Below are 9,401 nucleotides of genomic sequence, written 5' to 3' on the forward strand. Positions count from 1 at the left end.
GGATGTGTCGGTCACTTTTGGGAGCCACCTGAAGTAAGCGCCGCCTGGCCGGAGCCCATGCCCCTCACCCCCTCCAACACCCCAACTCTCTGCCCCAGTCCGGAGCCTGCATCCCTCACCCGAAATCAGCTAACTTAGTTAGAAAAAATACAAGTCAGTATTTTTGGCATCTTCTTTCCCACTAATGAAAACTCTCTACAGAACTGGAAAGTTAAAGCAAAGTAATTAAACAGAAGAAGGAACTATGACAAATGTTAATTTATTTATTTATTGTCTTCCCGGTTCACAGCTGCATCCTCTGTGATCTACAAACTACCATACAGTTGGAGGAAATTGTTCTGGTTCATACTTAACCACAGCAACCACATTTCTAGCTACTAAACTTTCCTTAATTAAAACTTTCACAGAAAGCTTTTTTTGTTTAGCCTACATTTAGTACGTCCAAGCATGGCTATTAGCTTATTAGCTGTAACAGTGTTGGAATAATATATCTGATGTTTCTCCTAAGTGTGTCCGTGTCTTGAATATTCCAGTTCCCCAATTTCTCCATTTTTGAGCCTTCATTTCTGCTCACACCCAATAAGTGGATGCTTTCTTTGTACACCATACATGCAAATGAAGGGCTACTCAGCTGGTGATTCTGACTGGCTGATGAACTTTTAACTAGTGTTACCATCAGATAGCAAAAGTTAAAAATTGGGACTCTTTTTTTTCAGGAGTTAGGGGTACAGTTGCATATATAAGACAGAGCCCCTAATATCTGGATGATCCCGATAATATAGGGACATCTGGTAACCTTAATCTGAACACAAGTTTTTGGACTCAGTACAGCAGTCACTAGATGAAACTCTATGGTCTGTGTTATACAAGAGGTCAGATTAGATGATCTAATGTTTCCTTCTGTCCTTAAAATCTAAAGAACTATTAATAATACCTCCTTTTCCCAGTTTTTCCAGTACAATGGCAGTACCCCGTGCTTTCCAAAATCCCCTGATTAGAGAGGTATATGATTCAGTAAGACAAATTGGGCTATAATATTCATTACATAAGACACTAAATTGTCTCCTTTATATAAAACACTCCACATTATTGCAGTCAACCACATTATTTCTTGTGTGGAAGACACTCCAGGTTATTGACAACAGAAAGAGCAATTCCGCATCTGCTTTCTCTACTTTTATCCTACTTATCCACCTAGTTCCACAATTAACATTTCTTATCTCTCCTTTTGCTTATATAGTTAAAAAAAAATGAAAAGGAGTAAAGAACAAACACAGAAAGACATCTCTTATTAACACACCAAGATTTAGTACCATATATGGGCCCATGTCATCATCCAGGAGAATTTCTAGAGGAACAAGAAACTAGAAAACATTGTTTATGTTTATATTTTATGTACCAGTAAATGTGAATTATTGGTGGGGTGCCAAGCCATAGACAAAGCAGACCAGGGGCCTGATACATTTTTTTTTTGTATCCCTTTCTTAGGACCTTAGTCTCAGGATAGGTTCTGAGTGGGAAGGCAATGGGTGCTACAAAAGGTCAGGGGATTTGTTTTAGAGCTTTGATATACAAACTTGTGTATGGAGTTAATTTCACCTGTCTCTTCTCTATATTTTTCTGATTATTATATTTTTCTACATTTTGTCATCTTTTTGGATGCTGTTAATACACTTCTTATTGATTATAAGAAAACCATTCTGGACTATTGAAAATCTGTGGCATGCTTCCACATATCCCAATTATTTCCCCCCCCCCCCCCGCCACTGTTCCTCACACATTCTTGTCAACTGCTGGAAATGGCCCACCTTGATTATCACTACAAAAGGTCCCCCCTGCTCTCCTGCTGGTAATAGCTCACCTTACCTGATCACCCCTGTTGCAGTGTGTATGATAACACCCATTGTTTCATGTTCTCTATGTATATAAATCTCCCCACTGTATTTTCCACTGGATGCATCCGATGAAGTGAGCTGTAGATCATGAAAGCTTATGCTCAAATAAATTCGTTAGTCTCTAAGGTGCCACAAGTACTCCTTTTCTTTTTGCGATTGACAAGTAGTAGATCATGCTAGTAATGAATACAAAGAGGATTCTTTACTGAAGCTGCTGAACACAGACAGAACTTATCATTCTCCATGATTTTCTAAACTAAACACAACCTATATTATCTTGTGTCAACACACAGGCTTCTCTAAGCCCTGGCCTATTCTAAGCAGTCTGACTGTTGACCACTCTACAATAGTAAATCTACAAAATCATCACGTGGCTCACATGACAATACTCTTGGTTGGAGCAGAGGCCCAGCCAGTAGGGTAACTGAGTTTCTTAAGTACTAATGTTGTGATAATTAGCCTACAAATTTACCTTCATTGTGAGTTCAACTGAAAAAGTGAGTGCACGTTCATAAAATATCATGATAACCTAAAATAATAAATATTAATAGGCAACGGGTGCAAGAAACCAGACAAAAAAATTGTATTACTCTAAATAAAAAAGCCTACTGATTTAACTCAAGAACTGCATTGAGATCATGCTTGGTAAACAAGAAAATGTGAGTATGGAAATTAATTAAACAAAATTGGTTTATTGAATATTATGCCTGGATCGTGGACAAAATAATGACTGGATGGGCTTTTCCACCCACCACTCCATTTTGGAACCTTAAAGAAAGAGATGGGGAGAAAATAGAAGAACAGAGGGAAGAACAGGCAGAGGCAACTGGAGCAAGCATCACCATTGTGGTTCCCACCCCCACTGTCTCCTGGTGTGGGAGGGGGAGCTATAGACACTCCAAAATTTGCCTTCACCTCCCCATAGCCACCCCTCCCAGAGCTGGGTGCCTGACCAGCAGCTGCCACTCTCTGGCCACCCAGCTCCCACTGCCACGACAGTCTCCCCTGCTTTGGGAAGCTGATACATGGCTGGTGCAGTGCTGGGGGAGCTCACCTGATGCTAGAGGTAGCCATGCTTGAGTGGGTCTCTGCTGAGCTGAGGTGAGTGGCAGGGAGCCTGACTGTGCGCATGCTTCTGGTTCAGGAGTGGCAGCTGTGACTGCTGCTGTACTGAACAACACTCTCTCTCTCTCTCACACACACACAGGCTACCACATGAAACCCCCAACAGACACTCTCTGTCTATCATGCACACACACTTGCTGTTGTTGTTACTTCTTGGTACTTCCTGTGGAAAAGTGCAATGCACATATATTCTCTGTAATTTTATTCTTTGAAAGTTCACAAAGGATTACAGTACTGTTATTTTAGTTTTTTGACTGGTCTGTGCATTTCATAATTTTATTTCACTAATGCTTCAATTTAAATTCTTTGAGTAGTGATTTCTAAAATACCTAACCTGTCCTGACTGGAGTAATTATCATTATTTTATTATTTAAAGTTGGACAATCAAATAATAGTATTTTTCTAGAGCAGTGTTTCCCAAACTTGGGACACCACTTGTTCAGGGAAAGCCCCTGGCGGGCCGGGACGGTTTGTTTACCTGCCGCGTCCGCAGGTTTGGCTGATCATGGCTCCCACTGGCTGCGGTTCGCTCTGCCCGGCCAATGGGAGTGGAAGTACGGGAAGTGACGTGGGCCGAGGGATGTACTGGCTGCTGCTTCCCGCAGCCCCCATTGGCCGGGCACAGCGAACCGCGGCCAGTGGGAGACGCGATTGGCCGAACCTGCAGATGCAGCAGGTAAACAAACCGGCCTGGCCCACCAGGGGCTTTCCTTGAATAAGTGGCGTCCCAAGTTTGGGAAACACTGTTCTAGAGTGTAAATTTAGCTTGTACTCCTCTTAGCAGTGCCAGTTTAAAAAAAACACATTAGCTAAACACATAACTTTAGACACTGTGCAGATAAAGGTCGCTTATTTTCAAATTGTATTTTAATTATATCTGTAAAATAACTTAAAATGCATAGGAAAATAAATGTGGTTCCAAGTCTGATATTAATAGTAATGATGGAGTCAAATGCTAGTGAGTCACAAACACGATTGTGATAGGTAAACATAAATGACAAAATAATTAGAAAAATAAATTCCCGTTCTCAATAAAAGAGAAAAAAAACCAAGTATGTTAAAATTAAGTAAATATATTTTAGTGGTATGAAAAAAATTGACTAAAATAGAGTAGATAATGGCAGTGACACAGAGTTTGTTAGAAAAAGTAAGCAGATTTTATTTATTTTTATTTATCTCTACTAAAGATAGTGTACAAAGTACCAAACTTGTGTTTCTGATATCTGCTTTAAGCTCCAAAATGGATCCCTTGAGGCTTGGGATTGGGACTATCTTGCTGTATTACCTCCTGATTGTTCTAAACTTACATATAAACTTAAAATATGGCTTTAATTGGTGTTTGTATTTCTTTGTATAGAATTAGATACAGTGCTCCTGTCAGCTATTTTCTAAGTTGTTATCTGAAAAAAAAAATCATCTTAGGGTTTTCAGGTGCCCAAGTAGCCCCTGGAATCACAATTAAAGTTTCCCTCCCGCAAATCTGAAATAGCACCCCTGCTCCTGGAACCCCAGACCTTCTTTGTCCTAATCCTGAAGGATAGCCTCCCCTCCTCCAGGGTGGAGAGCAGGATCCAGATGACATTGCCCCTGCTGCACTCTCCGAGCTTCCGCTGAATCCTGAACACCACCTGAAATGAAAAAGGGTCAGATTTTAACAACAGTAGCAACAACAGCTTCAGCACATCTCTACTAATTTTTTCTCTTTTCCCCAAAAGGACAGTTATTACCATCTTTTATACCTTCTAAGAAACCGTTAAACCAGGAGTTTTTTTCCTTCTAAAACTCTCTCCAGCTAGAGGGATAGGGAACAAAAAATAAAATTAAAGCCCTATTTAATATTTTATATTTCAAATACTTTAACTGTTTTTCTTCTCATATCTTTAATAAAAATTAAAATAGTTTAAATAATACGTTTGCCATAATACTAAGCAGGCTAAAGTATCTGTATGCCAAACCCTGCTTAACACTGTTTAATGTTCAACAGTGACTGAGTTATGTTAACACTTTTGGCCCATAACTTCCATTTAAATTAAGACAATGCCACTCACTTGCTGTGTAGTTTCAGGCATATTTCCTTGTCCTTCAGTCAGACGGTAAAAATCATGCTGACCTTTAAACCTGAAGTATCTGAGGTTTTCTGGGGAAATTCAAATGTCAAAAACATTATTTATGTCAAAATACATACTTCTCCTTTATTTAAAAGATCTCCAACAGATTGCTGCAACATATCACAGAGAAAACTTATAAAAGCTGGTGAAAAAAGGGAATTGTCTGAAGGAAATGAGATGAAACAGAAGAAGTGGTTAACCAGAACCATTAATATGCTACCCACCATGCCCAGATCATAACAGTTAAGAAGATACATCTTGAACTGGTTAGAATCAAATTGAAATGTATAATCAGAAACCTAAAGGCAATATGAGAACCTCAGGCTTAGGTGTTCATTGAGTGTTTTATATTTGAATATTGACTAAGCCCAGCCAGACATGGTTTGCAAGTTTGGATAGGGTCATACTAGAAAGCATTCGGGCTACAGGTGTTAGAGTGCTTGGGTGAATTGAACTGGGAATAAATAAACCCAAGAATGTAAGACCATTAAGAAACCATTTGGAAACCATAGTATTGTAATTATTTAAAAAACACTAGTGTGAAAAGTACCCACCCTCCAATTTAATTATGAAACCTGAAAAAGAACTGAAAATTCTGACTCAAACTGAAACACTTAGGAGGGCAACCCGAAGGATGTTGCCGGCTGTAGAGACCAGTGTGGTTTTGTTTTTTCCCCACGATACTAGACACAGCAGAGTGCCACTTTCAAGTCTGGGTTAGAGACATTGGCACATATTGGTGTCATTGTTCTGCACAGTGTCTGAAAAGTAGCTGCTTTCAGAAGGTACAATGATTGCAAACGGGCCAAAAAGATGAGCTCAGGAGGTAAAAATTCAACAAGGGCTATATGTCTGGAATGTCTAGATCAGGGGTGGCCAACCTGAGCCTGAGAAGGAGCCAAAATTCACCAATGTACATTGCCAAAGAGCCACAGTAATACATCAGCAGTCCCCCATCAGCTCCCCTCCAAGAGCCTCCTGCCCACTGGCAGCCCCGCCAATCAGTGCCTTCCCCTCTCTCCCTGCACCTCCCGATCAACTGTTTCATGGAGTGTAGTAGGCTCTCCGGGAGAGGGGGAGGAGCAAGTGCACGGCAGGCTTGGGGAGGGGGTGGGAAGGGGTGGAGTGGGGGCAGGGGCTGTGGCAGAGCCAGGGTTGAGCAGTGAGCACCCCCTGGCACATTGGAAAGTTGGTACCTATAGCTCCAGCCCCAGAGTTGGTGCCTATACAAGGAACTGCATATTAACTTCTGAAGAGCCGCATGTGGCTCTGGAGCTACAGGTTGGCCACCCCTGGTCTAGGTGTTGGTGACTGGATAGCGACTAGGAGAGTGAAGACATCAAGATGAGGCAAAGATATATTTGTTTATATTGTCATAGCTCACAACAGGCTCAGTCATGTGAGGATCGCCACACAGAGGAGTAAAGAGGTGTAAACCACTTCCCCTGCACTCCTGCTTGTGCTACCCACATTACAGAGCATGATTCAGGGAGAACTGCATCTACCAATGAGCCTCTACCCCCTCACCTGTGCAGGAGGGAAGGGTTGGGGAACAGGCAGAGCATTATCATAGAGTCGCAGAGTTTAAAGCCATATTGGACCTCCAGATCACCTACCCTGACTTATATTTCTGAAGTTACTAAACACCACCCAGCCACCTCTATGTAAAGCTGAACACCTAGAATTAGACCAAAATATTACAGCCCTCAGGAGACTGCGGGTATGTGCACACTGCAATTAAACACCCACAAGGAGGGAGGGTCCCAAAGCCTGGGCTCCCGCTCAAGATGAAATCTACACTGCAATCTTACAAATTCACAGCCCAAGCCCCACAAGCCTAAATCAGCTGACACTGGCCAGCCACTGGTGTTTAATTGAAGTGTAGACATACCTGGCCTAAACCATTGAGTGCCATGGGCAGAAAACAGGACGGATCGAGGTGTATCATCTTTGTCTCCCTTCTCTTCTCAACACATATAGTCAGTGCAGCTGAGCTGCTGCAGAGTGGACGTATGCCAGGAAAGGGACTGATGCAATTTACTTCTCTCCAGAGGAAGGGGGAAGCAGGGATTAAACTATTTGTGTCTGAGTCACCATTCTGTGTTTGCTCTGCTCCTGAGACAGTGCACCTATACTCTCCCCCCTACTCAGTGCAGGTTGCAAGGTGCCAGTCTAAGCCAGTATGGGCAGTGGTTGCTACTCAACAGAGAAACAAACAAATCAGCTGCCAGAGCTGAGGAAAGGGCCTTGTGTGTGGGAACTTCCATGAAGTACTTTTGCAAAAGAAGCAGACTGATGAGACTGCTGGGATAAAGAGAACACATTCTGCTCTGTTTACTCCTCTTGCATTCTAACAGGAGTTTTTACTTATAACTCAGAGAATGAGAGCTATCTTGTTATCCCACCCTCCAGCCCTAAACTGTTCACTCAAATACAACTAGTCTGTGGAAGATCACCCATAGGCAGCTATGCTAGTGGCTGGTAGCGGTCTGAGGCTTAGATAGGCTGAGATGAGAATTTTCCTGCTCTAGGAAGGAGAGAGCCCTTTTCATGATCATGAAACATGATGTGTGGTTACCAAGAGCAAAACTTCTGACCATTGGCAGGAGTGGGGACCCTTTAAAAAAGAAAGAGAGAGATGAAAAATGGAAAGGGATTTTTTGTATAATTTTTTCATGGGTTTCATGGGTTCCCCCCAAATTTTTGTCAAAATTTGGTTTCAGTGACAATTTTCTGACAAGCCCTGTGGGGCTGTCTAGTTGAGATTTTCAAAACTATTCATGGAATTTAGACATCCAAGTGTCATTGCAAATGAATCCCAACCTTTAGCTATTCTGTGATGACTCATAGAAATGATCTCATGTTTGGGCAGCAAACCAACAACAGCCTGACCTATTCTATACAAATGATGGTGCCTTTCTCCCAGGAATTTTGGGATACATAAGGAGTGTGGGTGTTATCTTTGTCTTACAAATAGGGAAACTAAGTTAGAGTGGGAATAGAACTCAGGCTTCCTGGTAGGTAGTTCTCGGCTCTAACAACTACACTAGCTATCCCTGATTCTCCTCTCACCTACACCAGTGTAAATAAGGAGATGTATAAATTAAATCAGAATCTGGGGAAAAAGCAAAAATAAGGGGAAACTATTTATTGGGTCTTGTTTTAGGCCAGTTTCATTAGCAGGTGGGGAGAAAGAAGTTGATGAAACTGGGCAGTTTTATGTTCAGAAGCTACACATAAAGAGCTGATGGTCCCTCATGGAAAATGTATATTCCACTTCTGTATTACAGTCAGTATTTTACATATTTCCCCTTTCCCCATTTTCCAAAATAATTAAGGAAGTAGATCTTTGTTTCATGGGAATTCACCTACTTCTACTGCCTGCTCTCCAATCTTCCTGTTGTGATGTCATACTAGAGTACTTGTCACTACAGCAAATCAAGATGTCATAAACAGAACAGAAGATTATCCCTTGAGGGTTGGAATATGAAGTAAGATTCTGAAGAAGTGTATGTTTCCATGAAAATCGCCCTAATACTAACGGGTCCAATTCTGTAATACTCAATCAAACAAAACTCCATTGATTTCAGTTGCAATTTTTCCTCAATAAAGGACTGCTGAATTTGGCCCATAGAATGAGAAAAGAAACATTCCACCTTCTGAAAACATATATATGCAGAATTGTCTCTATATAGATTTTTGAGATGTTCCAGGAGGTTTAATAAGACTGTCACACTTCTGTGTTCCAACACCCAGTGGAATGTCCTTTAAATGGTTTGAGATGGAATTCTAGAAACGCCTGACTGGTGTTCCAAAGGTCTGTGACCTTTCAGTCATCATGATCATCCACAGGCAGAGCAAAATGAATGATGTCTTGAGGAACCTGTTATGAGCCTCAGCTTCCATGGAAAATTTAGTCTCAATGAAGCTGAAAATCAAATTGGGCATTACTTTTCTGGTTTCATAGATTGTTAAATGCATCTCAAATTCAATCCACTTGAGGGAACCTTTTTTCTTTTTCTAAAGTTCTAAGCAAATTTAGTGTTTGTGAAAGGTGCTGGATTGGCAGCCTAAACAGGAGATTATGTCTAGCCATTGTGTTCCACCAATTCCTATCTCATGTACCAGCCATCAAAAGAGTACTAGATAAATTCAGGGAAGATAGGTCCATCAATGGCTATTAGCCAGGATGGGCAGGGATGGTGTCCTTAGCCTCTGTTTGCCAGAAGCTGGGAATGGACGACAACATGGATCACCTGATGATTGCCTGTTC

At 41.4% G+C, this 9,401-nt stretch overlaps 1 long non-coding RNA gene across 1 annotated transcript; it reads right to left on the reverse strand.

The window, feature by feature from the left end:
• Window positions 1–4,268: 4,268 nt before the first annotated feature.
• LOC140916508 (uncharacterized) lies at window positions 4,269–7,074 on the reverse strand. Its single transcript, XR_012160533.1, has 3 exons — window positions 7,020–7,074; window positions 5,069–5,157; window positions 4,269–4,648 (listed from the first exon to the last, which is right to left on the reverse strand). It is a non-coding gene; the product is annotated as an uncharacterized LOC140916508 (long non-coding RNA).
• Between the last annotated feature and the right edge of the window lie 2,327 nt (window positions 7,075–9,401).

The sequence above is a fragment of the Lepidochelys kempii genome, chromosome 8, assembly GCF_965140285.1.
Source record: "Lepidochelys kempii isolate rLepKem1 chromosome 8, rLepKem1.hap1, whole genome shotgun sequence".
Taxonomy (NCBI): Eukaryota; Metazoa; Chordata; order Testudines; family Cheloniidae; genus Lepidochelys; species Lepidochelys kempii.